Here is a 17532-nt window from a genome sequence, read left to right as displayed (position 1 = left end):
GCGTGATATTGATACTGGGGTGATGTTATGGCAGCTAGATGGTATACCTTCCCACAGGTGAAGTGCATACCCAGGGCTTCACAAAGTGTAGATGGAGAATGGTGGATGTTACCTTTACTGAAGGCTTCAGCGTCCACAGTCCAGAGCACCAGATCACAGGGCAGGCAGAGTCCGGCCAGTCTGAAGGCAACTCCAGAGTCCCCTTATCCAGGTGGAAATCAGTAGCCTTCCTCTAGCGCCTGAGTGTTGTAGTCCCTCCCTGCTGAGCTTCTCGGTGAGGTCCTCACAACTGATGCTGGTGTTCTCGATGTTATGGCTCTGTCACTGCTCTTGTCGCCGGCGGGAAACTGCAACTTCTTTCCTGCGCTTCCTGAAGACTGCATAGAATATTCACTTTTCTGGTTCTGTAGAAAATTGGATTTTGTTTGTGCCAAAAATGTAGGAGACAGGCGATCGGTCTGGGCATTGCGCCCTGTATGAGGACCATGGAAATGGCTGTCTGATCTTGGCCTCAGGTTGCTTCACTCCTCCATTCTGACATTACATTTTACTTTTCAGTTTTTAGAAACAGACAAACGGACTTACAGTAATGTTTGAGACTATTCTATTACATAACTTGATACAAAGAGAACTTTTATTTTCTGTCCTAAAACTGAACATAGCGGAACCAACAGGCACCCAATAATCAGTGGGGACCCCTGCTACTGTTCATATCAGTTATGCAACAGATTCATTTTATACATTTGGGCTATGTTCACACAAAGCATTTTGGGCTTTTTTGCAGTTTTTTTTTAAATGCAAATTGAAAATCAAAATTGCTGTGAAAGAAAATATATCAAAACCACAGTGCAAATATCATGAAATGTGTGTTTTAAATGCAGCATTTTTATAGTCAAGAGAGCAGTTTCTGGCTGCAGAAAACAATTGCAGCACAAACGCTACCTGTGAAGACTATGTGCACATGATGCGTTTTTTTTTACTGCAAATTAAAAACTATTATAGATCAAAAATCTGATGCACTCTCCTGTTTTTTTTTCTGACTGAAATGGAAAACTGCAGCATTTTTTAAATCTGCAGCACAATTATTTCAGCATTTTTTCAGCGTTTTTTCACCCGTAAAGCAATGAGAGGGTGAAAAAATGCAACTAAGCGTTTTTACAGCATTTTTGTGTGAACAAAACTAACTTTATTAAAGATCACACAAGTAATCCGCACCAAATAAAACTGCAAAAAACGCCTCAAATGCAAAAAGGAGAGCAGGTTTTGGCTGCTGAAAAAATTCTGTATGTGAACATAGCCTAATAATTTCAGAGAGCAGGTGAGAAAGTTGTCTATGTTGTTACATCTATTACATTCACAGCTTATGCCAACACGATGCATAATTGTGTGGACAGCAGTTTCCAAGCAACGTACTTTATTCCAAGCATCTACTGCATGTGTCTTTGCTCTTTAGTTTGCTTCTGTTGCTATGTATAATCACTGTTATCTGTGGTCTTCCATAGGACTGCAGGTGACATCTATGAAAATATCTGTACTCATGAATTTATCACTGTGTTATCAGTGATGTTACATTTTTTTTTGCTTGGCGGGGGTGGTAGGGGCGGATTAAGCATAGTCAAAGCCCTGGTCAGTTTAGAAAGCACCCGATGAATCATGTGATAGGTCATGTGAGTAACATACAGGTGCCCTGGTTCACATCTGTACATGGAAAATGACAGATTTTTCCCTTGTGTACAGCACTATACATAACACAGCGCTATAAATAGTAGAGCAGGGGTGGGAGATTAATTTTCCCAAGGGGCCATATGACAGACCGTGACTATTGTGGAGGCCAAACCAATAAACTTAAATTAATTTTGCTCAATAATAATTTAATATAAAAAAAATGTTAATAAGTATAGGACTTAATATTGAGCAGATTTAAAGGGAACCTGTCACCCCCAAAATCGAAGGTGAGCTTAGCCACCAGCATCAGGGGCTTATCTACAGCATTCTGTAATGCTGCAGATAAGCCCCCGATGTAACCTGAAAGATGAGAAAAAGAGGTTAGATTATATTCACCCAGGGGCGGTCCGGTCCGATGGGCGTCGCGGTCCGGTCTGGGGCCTCCCATCTTCTTACGATGACGTCCTCTTCTTGTCTTCACACTGCTACTCCGGCGCAAGCGTACCTTGTCTGCCCCGGAGCCGCAGCATGAAGACAAGAAGAGGACGTCATCGTAAGAAGATGGGAGGCCCCAGACCTGACCGCGACGCCCATCGGACCGGACCGCCCCTGGGTGAATATAATCTAACCTCTTTTTCTCATCTTTCAGGATACATTCTGTATTGCTGTAGATAAGCCCCTGATGCTGGTGGGCTTAGCTCTCCTTCGATTTTGGGGGTGACAGGTTCCCTTTAAGTATGCTGACATCCACCTATATACAGTATGAGCCCCCTACATACAATATGAGCCCCCACATTTCCCCCTTATACATGTAAAACATAACAAAAAAATTTAAACATTGTCCCTTTATTCATTTTAAAATCCTAATACTTACCGTAAATACATACATGCAAACACATTTGCACAGAAAAACAGTGATGTTAAAAATTAAAAAGCAGAAATGAAGGGAGATAGGGACGAGTTTTGCCCTTCAGAATTCCCTTCCTGACAGCGGAGGTTGGTACCCTAAGTTGAAATGGTATGGCGCCCCCGATCCTCGTCAACTGCCCCTATGTAGCCCTACCACTACTTTAACTGATTAGGCATCCTCTATAGGTTTGGTCTGTGGGGTGTATACACATACAGTATATACATACAGTTGAAACTAGAAGCTTACATACACTACATGGAACTAGAGAGAGTACAAAGGAGGGCAACAAAATTAATAAAGGGGATGGGAGAACTACAATACCCAGATAGATTAGCGAAATTAGGATTATTTAGTCTAGAAAAAAGACGACTGAGGGGCGATCTAATAACCATGTATAAGTATATAAGGGGACAATACAAATATCTCGCTGAGGATCTGTTTATACCAAGGAAGGTGACGGGCACAAGGGGGCATTCTTTGCGTCTGGAGGAGAGAAGGTTTTTCCACCAACATAGAAGAGGATTCTTTACTGTTAGGGCAGTGAGAATCTGGAATTGCTTGCCTGAGGAGGTGGTGATGGCGAACTCAGTCGAGGGGTTCAAGAGAGGCCTGGATGTCTTCCTGGAGCAGAACAATATTGTATCATACAATTATTAGGTTCTGTAGAAGGACGTAGATCTGGGGATTTATTATGATGGAATATAGGCTGAACTGGATGGACAAATGTCTTTTTTCGGCCTTACTAACTATGTTACTATGTTACTATGTTACATAAAAAGACATATAAACATGTTTTTGTCAATATCTGACATGAAATCAGAATAAACCTTTCCCGTTTTAGGTCAGTTAGGATTACTATAATTATTAATATTTGCTACTGCTGGAATAATGAGAGAGAGAATGTTTAAGGCATTTTTATTACTTACTGCAAAGTCAAAAGTTTACATACATTTCGTTAGTATTTGGTACCATTGCCCTTAAATTGAATGACTTGGGTTAAACGTTTGGGAACTCCTTCCACAAGCTTCTTACAATAGGGTGTAATTTTGCACCATCTTGGTATTTTGCTGAGACTGTTCTATGTGTTATTTGCCTGTTTTGTGATTCAATAAAATATTGCTACACTGTTTTACCCTCACCCTGTGTTGTCTGAGTAGTATTACGCCCACGGTAAAAGGAGAGTAGGCGTTAACTGGGATAATCCATGGTCTCCACAGGCCTCCAGGAGCAGCCCAGATTGCCCACATTATAATCTGCCTATGTTAGTGTCCATCTGGTGAGTTCAGGAACAATAGTTTTATATAAGCTATTATCCTTGAACTCACTTTAGCAAAGGCCAGGCATTTCACCCACCACCCATCACATCCACATCACTCACACTACATGATAGGTATAGGCCCCACACTACTTTATAGACAGGGCCGCCATCAGGGCATTACTGTATGGTCCCCGGTGAGCAGCGGTACAAAAAGCGGCCCCGCTCTTGTGCTTCTGCTCTCCGGAATCCATCATGCACTTTAGTGCTGTGCGATGCAGCACACACCTTGGCACTGGGGCCTGGGAGCTTTCTCGGAGCTCCACGGCCATCTAACCAGCATCTGCTCCCTTCCCTGGACTTCTGGTCAGGTGTCGGCGCATACATGTACTAGGACACCAGAAGTAGAGCGGCGTCCACTGGGGATCGTCTGTGAGGTAAGTATGAAAAGTGTTTTTGTTTTTTTTTTCTTATAAAATGAATTTAATGGGTGAGGGGGGCTGCAAATGATGAAGGGGTGCTCCAACTGATGGAGGGGGGCTGCAAATGATGGAGGGGGGCTGCAAATGATGGAGGGGGCTGCAAATGATGGAGGGGGGCTGCAAATGATGGAGAGGAAACTGCAAATGATGAAGGGGCTTCAAATGATGGAGGGGGCTGCAAATGATGAAGGGGTGCTGCAAAAGATGGAGGGGGCTGAAAATGATGAAGTGGTGCTGCAAATGATGGAGGGGCTACAAATCTCTCACTCTCCTCAGGCATTTTCCCGTCCTCCTTCAAACACTCTATCATTACTACGTTACTAAAGAAACCCACCCTCGACCCATCCTGCACAAACAACTACAGACCGGTCTCCAATCTCCCCTTCATGTCTAAACTCTTGGAGCGCCTAGTCTAATCCCGCGTTACCCGTTACCTCTCCATTCACTCATTCCTAGACCCTTCACAGTCCGGCTTCCGCCCCCTACACTCGACAGAAACTGCACTCATCAAAGTGACCAACGACCTTCTGACAGCAAAATGTAACGGTGACCACTCTCTGCTCATTCTTCTCGATCTTTCTGCAGCTTTCGACACTGTTGACCACCCTCTTTTAGGCTACGTTCACATTAGCGTTGTGCGGCGTAGCGTCGGGCGCAGCGTCGGGCGCAGCGTCGGGCGCAGCGTCGGCGATGCATGCGTCATGCGGCCCTATATTTAACATGGGGGCGCATGGACATGCGGTGTCTTGCGTTTTGTGACGCATGCGTCATTTTGGCGCAACTGTCAGGGCGCAGAGGACTCTGCATGATGCAGTTTTTTCTGCGCCAAAAATCATGCAAAAAATGAACACGTGTCCTATCTTTCTGACCGCTCCTTCAGTGTTCTGTTCTCTGGCTCCACTTCATCTCCTCTTCCTCTCACTGTCGGGGTACCCCAGGGCTCAGTCCTTGGCCCCCTTCTCTTCTCCCTCTACACGGCCCCAATTGTACAGACCATCAGCAGATTTGGCTTTCAGTACCATCTTTATGCCGACGATACAAAACTGTATACGTCATCCCCTGGCCTTACTCCTGCTCTACTACCGAACACCACTGACTCTGTCCACAGTCTCTTACATCATGTCCGCTCTCTATCTGAAACTCAACCTCTCCAAAACTGAACTTCTTCTGCTCCCACCATCTACTAACCTCCTTAAACCTGACGTTTCCCTCTCTGTGGGTGGCACCATAATAACACCCCGGCAGCAGGTACGCTGTCTGGGTGTTATGTTTGACTCCGATCTCTCCTTCACATCCCATATACAATCTCTTGCCTGCTCATGCCGCTTACACCTAAAGAACATCTCTAGAATCCGCCCTTTTCTCACCATAGAAACAATAAAAACCCTCACTGTCGCCCTGATCCACTCCCGCCTGGACTACTGCAACGCTCTATTAATTGGCCTCCCCCTCACTCGACTTTACCCTCTCCAGTCCATCCTTAATGCAGCAGCCAGGGTCGTCTATCTAGCTAATCGTTACTCAAACGCGTCCGCTCTTTGCCAGTCATTACACTGGCTGCCCATTCATTATAGGATACAATTCAAAGTACTTGTTCTCACCCACAAAGCTATCCACAGTGCAGCACCCCCTTACATCACCTCCCTCATTTCTGTCTATCGGCCTAACCGACCACTGCGCTCTGCAAATGACTTTCGACTAACCTCTGCACTAATCCGTACCTCCCACTCCCGACTACAAGACTTCTTCCGTGCTGCGCCAATCCTCTGGAATGCTCTACGCCAAGAAATTAGGACCATCCACAATTTGCATAGTTTTAGGCGCTCCCTCAAAACACATTTGTTCAGAGCGGCCTATCATGTTCCCTAATCAGTTATTTTGTTTGTGTGTAGCCCATTCACTACTTCCATCTATCCCCCACTCCCTGAAGATGGCTGGACCATCATTGTAAATACATCATTGTAAATACACACCTGTGCTTTGTATTTCCCCACCTCATTGTAGATTGTAAACTCTCACGAGCAGGGTCGTCTTGTGTTGCTTTAATTATTGTATTGTTAACATTGTTACTTATGACTGTTGTGTTTGAAGCTGTTAAACTGTAAAGCGCTGCGGAATATGTTGGCGCTATATAAATAAAGATTATTATTATTATTATTACAAATGATGGAGGGGGACTGCACATGATGAACAGAGGGCTGTAAATGACCTGTCTACCCCATGTGTTATCCCCGTTGTCTGCTGTCTTTCTCCTTCCTGCGCTGTGTTCTCCCCCTGTGCTCTATCTCTCTCACCCCTGTGCGCTTTCTCTCTCCCCATCTGCTGTCTTCTCTTCTTTGACCTGTGTACCCCATGTGCTCTCCCCCTTGTGTGCTCTCTTATTCTCCACCACTGTGCTGTCTTCTTCCCTTATGCAAGCAAAAGACAATACTGCCTCCTAACCTGGAATACCCATTGCACCCCTAAATCCCATGCACTTCTCTCCCTCTGTTCTACCTGGTATGCTGCAACTTTTTCATTGACTTTAATTCCATGTATCAGACTCCAAATTTACTGAATGCAGATTGATATATCCATACTCTTCACACCTACCACTATAAATCCACCTCATTCTGTCCTTTTCTTCAGCTTTGATGGTAGTCAAATGTTGTATTAACTGCAATCTGCTAATTGTCCCCTGCTGTGAACTGTCCTCCACCTCCTTCCTCCTCCCCTCCCTCACCTGGCTTCATTTCATGGACACTTGAATGGTATAAGTTGAATGGAGCTGGTCAGATATGACTTTAGTCAGATGTGACATAATTTAAAGTGACATCTTTTTAAGGCTATGTGCACACGTCAGGATTCTTTACAGAAATTTCCTGAACAAAACCGGACTTTTTCTGCAGGAAATCCACATGCGTTTTTTCGCGTGTTTTTCTCGTTTTTCTCGCTTTTCTTGCGCTTTTTTTTCCGCGGAATTTTTGCGTTTTTTTCTGGAGCTTCCCAATGCGTTAAATAGTTGGAAATCCACGAGAAATCCGCAAAATTAATGAACATGCTGCGTTTTTTACCGCAATGTGTTTTTTCGTGGAAAAAAACGCAACATGTGCAATAAAATTGCAGATTGCATTCTATTAATAGGATGCTTAATGGATGCGGTTTTTTTCACAGTTTTATCGCGTTTTCTATAGCGAAAAAACTTGAAAAATCCAGAACGTGTGCACACAGCCTTAGTGTATCATCAGAAATATACCAGAAATAGTCCAGAAATCAGCCAGATGGTAAGACTAATCCCTGTCTTCTAATTTCACTTGCCTTCTTGTCTTCCCCTGCTCTTTAACCATGCTCACATTTGGCCTCACTGTTTTGCTCCACTAATCCTCACTCTCCTTCGCTAACCCCAAACCCCTGCACCCTCGAACCAAATAACTATGTCCCCCTCTCTCGCACCCCCCACCTCGCTTCATCTTCAGACCTGCTCTTTAACGTCAGACCCCACCTACTAAAATACAATATAAGCCGATCGCTCCCCTTCAACCACCTGCTTTCCCTTTCTCTTCTCATTCTCACTGCTGGCAACATATCCCACAATCCTGGCCCCCCCGCCACATACAGTCATGGCCAAAAGTATTGACACCCCTGCAATTCTGTCAGATAATACTCATTTTCTTCCTGAAAATTGCAAACACAAATTATTTGGTATTATTATCTTCATTTAATTTGTCTTAAATGAAAAAACACAAAAGAGAATGAAGCAAAAAGCAAAACATTGATCATTTCACACAAAACTCCAAAAATGGGCCAGACAAAAGTATTGGCACCCTCAGCCTAATACTTGGTTGCACAACCTTTAGCCAAAAAAACTGCGACCAACCACTTCCAGTAACCATCAATGAGTTTCTTACAATGCTCTGCTGGAATTTCAGACCATTCTTCTTTGGCAAACTGCTCCAGGTGCCTGATATTTGAAGGGTGCCTTCTCCAAACTGCCATTTTTAGATCTCTCCACAGGTGTTCTATGGGATTCAGGTCTGGACTTATTGCTGATCATCTTAGAAGTCTCCAGTGCTTTCTCTCAAACCATTTTCTAGTGCTTTTTGAAGTGTGTTTTGGGTCATTGTCCTGCTGGAAGACCCATGACCTCTGAGGGAGTCCCAGCTTTCCCCCACTGGGCCCTACATTATGCTGCAAAATTTGTTGGTAGTCTTCAGACTTCACAATGCCATGCACACGGTCAAGCAGTCCAGTGCCAGAGGCAGCAAAGCAACCCCAAAACATCAGGGAACCTCCGCCATGTTTGACTGTAGGGACCGTGTTCTTTTCTTTGAATGCCTCTTTTTTTTTCTCCTGTAAACTCTATGTTGATGCCTTTGCCCAAAAGCTCTAATTTTGTCTCATCTGACCAGAGAACATTCTTTCAAAACGTTTTAGGCTTTTTCAGGTAAGTTTTGGCAAACTCCAGCCTGGCTTTTTTATGTCTCGGGGTAAGAAGTGGGGTCTTCCTGGGTCTCCTACCATACAGTCCCTTTTCATTCAGATGCCGGCGGATAGTACGGGTTGACACTTTGTACCCTCGGACTGCAGGGCAGCTTGAACTTGTTTGGATGTTAGTCGAGGTTCTTTATCCAACATCCGCACAATCTTGCGTTGAAATCTCTTGTCAATTTTTCTTTTCCGTCCACATCTAGGGAGGTTAGCCACAGTGCCATGGGCTTTAAACTTCTTGATGACACTGCGCACGGTAGACACAGGAACATTCAGGTCTTTGTTGATGGACTTGTAGCCTTGAGATTGCTCATGCTTCCTCACAATTTGGTTTCTCAAGTCCTCAGACAGTTCTTTGGTCTTCTTTCTTTTCTCCATGCTCAATGTGGTACACGCAAGGACACAGGACAGAGGTTGAGTCAACTTTAATCCATGTCAACTGGCTGCAAGTGTGATTTAGTTATTGCCAACATCTGTTAGGTGCCACAGGTAAGTTACAGGTGCTGTTTTTTTTTTATTTATTACACAAATTAGAGAATCATCACATGATTTTTCGAACAGTGCCAATACTTTTATCCACCCCCTTTTTTATGTTTGGTGTGGAATTATATCCAACTTGGCTTTAGGACAATTCTTTTTGTGTTTTTTCAGTTAAGATAAATTAAATGAAGATAATACCAAATAATTTGTGTTTACAATCATTTTCAGGAAGAAAATAAGTATTATCTGACAGAATTGCAGGGGTGTCAATACTTTTGGCCATGACTGTACATTATTATTATTATTATTATTATTATTTATTTATATAGCACCATTGATTCCATGGTGCTGTACATGAGAAGGGGTTACATACAAGTTACAATTATCACATACAGTAAACAAACTAACAATGACGGACTGATACAGAGGGGCGAGGACCCTGCCCTTGCGGGCTTACATTCTACAGGATTATGGGGAAGGAGACAGTAGGTTGAGGGTTGCAGGAGCTCCGGTGTTGGTGAGGCGGTAGCTCCGGTGTTGGTGAGGCGGTAGCTCCGGTGTTGGTGAGGCGGTAGCTTCGATAGTGATGAGGCAGCAGCGGTGTCAGTGCAGGCTGTAGGCTTTCCTGAAGAGATGAGTTTTCAGGTTCCGTCTGAAGGATCCGACTGTGGTTGATAGTCGGACGTGTTGGGGCAGAGAGTTCCAGAGGATGGGGGATATTCGGGAGAAGTCTTGGAGGCGATTGGATGAGGAGCGAATAAGTGTGGAGGAGAGAAGGAGGTCTTGGGAGGACCGGAGGTCACGTGAGGGAAGATTTCAAGAGATTAGTTCAGAGATATATGGAGGAGACAGGTTGTGGATGGCTTTGTAGGTAGGTATTAGCAATTTGAACTGGATACGCTGAGGGAATGGGAGCCAGTGAAGAGATTTGCAGAGGGGGGAAGCGGAGGAGTAGCGAGGAGAGATATGGATTAGTTGGGCAGCAGAGTTAAGGATGGACTGGAGAGGTGCAAGGGTGTTAGCAGGGAGGCCACAGAAAAGGATATTGCAGTAGTCAAGGCGGGAAATGATGAGGGCGTGCACAAGCATTTTAGTAGATTGGGGGTTGAGGAAAGGACGGATCCTGGAGATATTTTTGAGCTGGAGGCGACAGGAGGTGGAAAGAGCTTGGATGTGTGGTTTGAAGGACAGGGCAGAGTCGAAGGTTACTCCGAGGCAGCGGACTACGGGTACAGGGGAAAGCATGATGTCATTGATAGCATGATGCGATAGATAGGTCAAGTAAGGAAGATTTGTGGGATGGAGGAAAGATGATGAGTTCAGATTTGTCCACATTTAGTTTGAGGAAGCGAGAGGAGAAGAAGGAGGATATGGCTGATAGGCACTCTGGGATTCTGGACAGCGGAGCGGTGACGTCTGGGCCAGAGAGGTAGATCTGAGTGTCGTCAGCATAGAGGTGGTACTGGAATCCATGGGACTTTATGAGTTGTCCCAAGCCAAGTGTATAGATTGAGAAGAGTAGGGGTCCTAGAACAGAGCCTTGGGGGACTCCAACAGACAGAGGGTGGGATGAGGAGGTAGTATGGGAGTGGGAGACGCTGAATGTGCGGTTGGAAAGGTACGAGGCGATCCAGGATAGGGCGAGGTCTTTGATGCCAAAGGAGGAGAGCATCTGCAGTAGGAGGCAGTGGTCAACTGTGTCGAAAGCAGAGGACAGGTCCCACTAATCCTCACCCCTTCCTTCTCACACTAAGAGAAACTACCGCAACCCCTCACACTTAAAAATCTGTGCCACTGACCAGAGGCGTAGCTAGGGTTTTGGTCCAGGGGGGGGCGAAGCTTCTGAGTGGGCCCCTAACCAGGTAACCTTGATTACAACTCGGTGACGCGCCCTAATACTGGAGGAGAACCTCAGCAGATGACCGTGCTGTTACTGAAGATAATCTCGATATCAAGACCAATATGGATATTACCGCCATATGGTCAGTGGTAGATACCACCCCTACAGAACATATATAAGAGATCACTGCACAGTTACAAATAATCTCTTAACCACTGATGTTCTTTCTGATGGAATTGTCCATTTTTCCCGTCTTTTCCATCTGGCCCAGACCGACATGACAACTTCTTCCAGCCAGGACTCGTCTGCAGAGAATACAACAAAGACATATTTCACTTCTCATATTCCAGCCCCATCACCATCTATTCCCAACCTGCACAAACCCTTTATCCTGCTTATACCCCAATACTGAGCTGCTGCTGCCGTATGTGTCCCTATTACTGCCCCTGATACCCCAATACTTAGCCGCTGATGCCGTATGTGCCCCTATTACTGCACCTGATACCCCAATACTGAGCCCCTGCTGCCGTATGTGTCCCTATTACTACACCTGATACCCCAATACTGAGCCGCTGCTGCCGTATGTGTCCCTATTACTGCACCTGATACCACAATACTGAGCCCCTGCTGGCATATGTGTCCCTATTACTGCACCTGATACCCCAATACTGAGCCGCTGCTGCCGTATGTGTCCCTATTACTGCACCTGATACCCCAATACTGAGCCCCTGCTGGCGTATGTGTCCCTATTACTGCACCTGATACCCCAATACTAAGCCACTGCTGCCGTATGTGTCCCTATTACTGCACCTGATACCCCAATACTGAGCCGCTGCTGCCGTATGTGTCCCTATTACTGCATCTGATACCCCAATACTGAGCCGCTGCTGCCGTATGTGTCCCTATTACTGCCCCTGATACCCCAATACTGAGCTGCTGCTGCCGTATGTGTCCCTATTACTGCACCTGATACCCCAATACTGAGCCACTGCTGCTGTATGTGTCCCTATTACTGCCCCTGATACCCCAATACTGAGCTGCTTCTGCCGTATGTTTCCCTATTACTGCACCTGATACCCCAATACTGAGCCACTGCTGTTGTCTGTGTCCCTATTACTGCACATGATACCCCAATACTGAGCCGCTGCTGCCGTATGTGTCCCTATTACTGCTCCTGATACCCCAATACTGAGCCGCTGCTGCTGTATATGTGTCCCTATTACTGCACCTGATACCCCAATACTGAGCCGCTGCTGCTGTATATGTGTCCCTATTACTGCACCTGATACCAAAATACTGAGCCGCTGCTGCCGTATGTGTCCCTATTACTGCTCCTGATACCCCAATACTGAGCCGCTGCTGCCGTATGTGTCCCTATTACTGCACCTGATACCCCAATACTGAGCCGCTGCTGCTGTATATGTGTCCCTATTACTGCACCTGATACCCCAATACTGAGCCGCTGCAAACTCGGCTTTGGGAAAATGGCCGCCGCGATCTCTTGTGCGCACGCGCGGCATCCCGCGGCCATTTTCCTGAAGCCCCGTGCAGCAGAGCACTACATCTGCGCACGCGCGGCCCCAGGAAGATGGCCGCCCCCACCGATGACAGGGGGTGATAGCGCAGATCGCGCGCTCCTTGTTCACGTGCCCACAGTGGATTAGTCACCTCAACGTGCGGACACCACTACGCCACCAACGTAAAGCTGAGGAAGAAACAGCGCTGTGAACACGCCCACCCGACCTGACCAGCTTGATTGACAGGCGAAAACGGCGACTTTGGTAATGTATTGCGCAGCGTAGGTGGGGAATCAGGGTACACTACATACACTATAGTAACGCACAGCGCAGGCCCTATTTAACAGTATTTATATCTCAATCTCAAAAAACGGGGTGACAGGTTCCCTTTAATAAAGTCCCGAGTCTCCCCCTGTACAGCTCCCCTATACACAGCATGATGCTTTCTAATACACAGTATAATGCACCCACACAGTATACTGACTCTTTAGTAGCCCCCAAACTGTTTGATGGCTCCAACAATGTATAATGACCCACACTGTAATCTCCATACTGTATGATGGCCCCCTAGATAGCCTCCATATACAGTAGCATAATGCATCAAATAGTCCACAATATAGTATAATGCACTCCCCATAGGCAGACTCTATAGCATATGGCAGCCCCCATAGGCAGACACTGTAATAAGGCAGCACCCCATATAGGCAGACCCTGTAATAAGGCAGCACCCCCATAAGTAGACCCTGTAATAAGGCGGCACCCCTATAGTCAGACTCTGTAATAAGGCAGCACCCCTATAGGCAGACCCTGTAATAAGGCAGCACCGCTATAGGCAGACCCTGTAATGAGGCAGCACCCCCATAGTCAGACCTTGTAATGAGGCAGCACCTCCATAGTCAGACCCTGTAATAAGGCAGCCCCCATAGTCAGACCCTGTAATAAGGCAGCACCCCCATAGTCAGACCCTGTATAAAGGCAGCCCCTGTAATAAGGCAGCACCCCCATAGTCAGACCCTGTAATAAGGCAGCACCCCTATAGGCAGACCCTGTAATAAGGCAGCACCCCCATAGTCAGACCCTGTAATGAGGCAGCACCCCCATAGTCAGACCCTGTAATAAGGCAGCACCCCTATAGGCAGACCCTGTAATAAGGCAGCACCCCAATAGTCAGACCCTGTAAAAAGTCAGACCCTGTAATAAGGCAGCACCCCCATAGTCAGACCCTGTAATAAGGCAGCACCCCCATAGTCAGACCCTGTAATAAGGTAGCACCCCTATAGGCAGACCCTGTAATAAGGCAGCACCCCCATAGTCAGACCCTGTAATGAGGCAGCACCCCTATAGTCAGACCCTGTAATAAGGCAGCCCCAACAGTCAGACCCTGTAATAAGGCAGCCCCCACTATAGGCAGACCCTGTAATAAGGCAGCCCCCCCATAGTCAGACCCTGTAATGAGGCAGCACCCCTATAGTCAGACCCTGTTATAAGGCAGCCCCAACAGTCAGACCCTGTAATAAGGCAGCCCCCACTATAGGCAGACCCTGTAATAAGGCAGCCCCCCCATAGTCAGACCCTGTAATGAGGCAGCACCCCTATAGTCAGACCCTTTAATAAGGCAGCCCCCATAGTCAGACCCTGTAATAAGGCAGCCCCCATAGTCAGACTCTGTAATAAGGCAGCCCCCCCATAGGCAGACCCTGTAATAAGGCAGCCCCCCCCATAGTCAGACCCTGTAATGAGGCAGCACCCCTATAGTCAGACCCTGTAATAAGGCACCCACAACAGTCAGACCCTGTAAAAAGGCAGCCCCCCATAGGCAGACCCTGTAATAATGCAGCCCCCCCAAGTCAAACCCTGTAATGAGGCAGCACCATTATAGTCAGACCCTTTAATAAGGCAGCCCCCTAGTCAGACCCTGTAATGAGGCAGCCCCCCTAGTCAGACCCTGTAATGAGGCAGCCCCCATAGTCAGACCCTGTAATAAGGCAGCAGCACCCATTAAAAAATAAATAAATACTCACCTCTCTTCTTCCTGGTTCCTGCGCTGCTCCCGCTGATCTCCTGACAGCGGGCGCTGGGCAGTGACGTCATCGCGCCCGCTGTCAGTGTCGGTGACGTCAGACGCCGACACTGACAGGGGGATGATGGGAGAAGGAGCGTAGCGCTCGCTCCTTCTCCAATCATTGCGATCAGCTGTATCGGCTAAATGCCGGTACAGCTGATCTTCCGATGACGGTGGGGGGGCCCCACTGCTGGCACCGGCCCCTCCGCCTGCTCAGGGGCTGCACAGCGGCCGGGTGGCAGAGCAGGGAGATCGATTCTCCCTGCTCTGCCGCAGAATGTAACTGCATCGGCGCGCTGCATGCGCTGATACAGTTACAGTAGCGTAGCTCCGCGTGGGCCCCCTCAGAGCACCGGGCCCGGGGCGCCCGCACCCTCTGCCCCCCTGGTAGCTACGCTACTGCCACTGACCCCCACCACCCTGCTTCCTCTCTCTGGGGCACTTTGGAAGGCCCGCTCTGTCTGCAACAAGCTCCACGTGAACCACAATCTCTTTAATTCCCGCAACCTTTCCTTCCTGGCCCTCACTGAGACCTGGCTGACGCCCCCTGACACGGCTTCCGCTGCTGCACTGAGTTACGGTGGCCTCCACTTTACCCACACTTTTCACTCTGGCAACAGATATGGCAGAGGAGTGAGTTTCCTTCTTTCTAAAAACTGCTACTTCAACCCTACCCCACCCCCACCCTCCCTTATCCTCCCTTCTTTTGAGGTTCACTCTGTCCGTATCTACTATCCCTCTAATCTCCAAATGGCTGTCATATACCGACCACGGGGCTCAGCCACTGCCTTCATTTACCAATTCTCCACCTGGCTTCTTCACATTCTCTTTGCTGACATCCCACCATCATAATGGGTGACTTTAATATCCCTACTGACACCCGCCAGCCAGCAGCCTCCAAGTTCCTGGCCCTTACCTCATCCTTTGGACTTCCTCAGTGGTCCTCCACAGCAACCCACACAGACGGACATGCACTAGACCTCATCTTCACCCGCCTCTGTTTCTTATCCAATTTCACAACCTCTCCCTTCACCCTATCTGGCCACCATCTACTCACCTTCTCATCCTTGTCCTCCTCACCTATCCCCCATGTCCAGCCACTACCACATCCTTGAAGAAACCTTGCATACCTAGACATTCACAGACTCTCAGACTCTCTTCTACCCCTGTCCTCCATATCTTCACTCCACGACATGGACAGCGCCACCGCTTTCTATAACTCCACCCTCACATCAGCCATAGACTCAGATGCCCCTCTCATGCATGGCAAAGTGTGAAAAATCAATAGGCAACCCTGGCATAACAACCTCGCAAAAAAACATCGACAAGCATCCAGGGTCGTGGAGCAGTGTTGGAAAAAAACACGCCTGCCAGACGACTTCACTGCTTTCAAACAAGCTACACTTGCCTTCAAACTTGCCCTCACTTCTGCTAAACAGACCTATTTCACTAATAACCTTGTATCTTCATTATCATACAACCCAAAACAACTGTTCAGCACATTTATCTCTCTCCTCCGCCCACCACTGCTACCTCCAACTCTCCTCATCTCTTCTAAGGACTTTGGCACCTACTTCAAAAAAAGATCGACCAAACAAGGCAAAACTTTACTGTTCCATCACCCCAACCACTTCATATACCAGACCTCTGCCCTTCCCTAATAACTTCCCTTTCCAACATCACTGAAGGAGAACTTACTCACCTCCTTTCCAAATCACAATTCACCACTTGACCCCATCCCTTCCCACCTGCTCCCCAACCTCACTAACATGATCATTCCAGCCCTAACCCATCTCTTCAACCTATCGCTATATTCTAGTACCTTCCACTCTGCCTTCAAACATGCCACCATCACACCCATCCTCAAAAAAGCTAACCTTGACCCAACTGTTATGCCCAGCTATCGCCCTATATCACTGCTTGTTAAATATTAATTATTACCGTAATTGAATTATTCTCAATTCTGTACTGAGCACATTGCTTCTTGCTGACACTATCAAAAGCTATTTCTGTGTATGTAGCTCAGAGCATAAGTTATCACCATATACAGGGAACACGTGATCTGTGTTGGACATATAAATAACGTCTCTCAGGAGGGTGTGGGGGCCTTTTGTCACGTGGGACTGTCCCCCCTGCCTTCACCATGGACGTCGGACAAAGAAGGAACAACAGCTGATAGCCATGATGACTTCAAACTTCACACAGACAGACGGTTTTACCATTCAGGACCTTGGGAAAGATGAGTAACAAGACAAGCGCTGATTTTTACACATGGACAATCTGTTCATAACTATTTCATCTACTTTTATGTTATTGCTGCAATGTGGTTTCCTATGGACAATTCAATAAACCACTATATTTTTCATGAGAATACCGTGACATTTTTCTTTTAAGAGTAAGCACCTGGTGAATAGTCCTGATTAGATATTTTTGCGAAATAACAATTTTTAACACTGCTCCCATTTGTTTAAAAACTCCTTGAGCAGCATGTCCATGTTCAACTTTCCTCCCACCTCTCATCTAACTCTCTCCTTGACAACCTCCAATCTGGCTTCTACCCCCATCACTCCACCGAAACTGCTCTGACCAAAATTACTAATGACTTACTCACAGCCAAAGCTAACAGACAGTTCTCCATACTCCTTCTTCTCAACCTGTCCTCTGGTTTCGACACAGTTGGCCACTGCCTACTGCTACAGATTCTTACTTCCCTTGGCATCAAAGGCCTTGCCCTGTCCTGGATTGCCTCATACCTTTCTGACCCCACATTTAGCGTTTCCCACTCCCACACTACCTCCTCATCCCACCCTCTCTCTGTTGGAGTCCCTCAAGGCTCTGTCCTAGGGCCCCTACT

The sequence above is a fragment of the Ranitomeya imitator genome, chromosome 3 (genome assembly GCF_032444005.1).
Source record: "Ranitomeya imitator isolate aRanImi1 chromosome 3, aRanImi1.pri, whole genome shotgun sequence".
Taxonomy (NCBI): Eukaryota; Metazoa; Chordata; class Amphibia; order Anura; family Dendrobatidae; genus Ranitomeya; species Ranitomeya imitator.
This window is presented reverse-complemented; position numbering follows the sequence as displayed.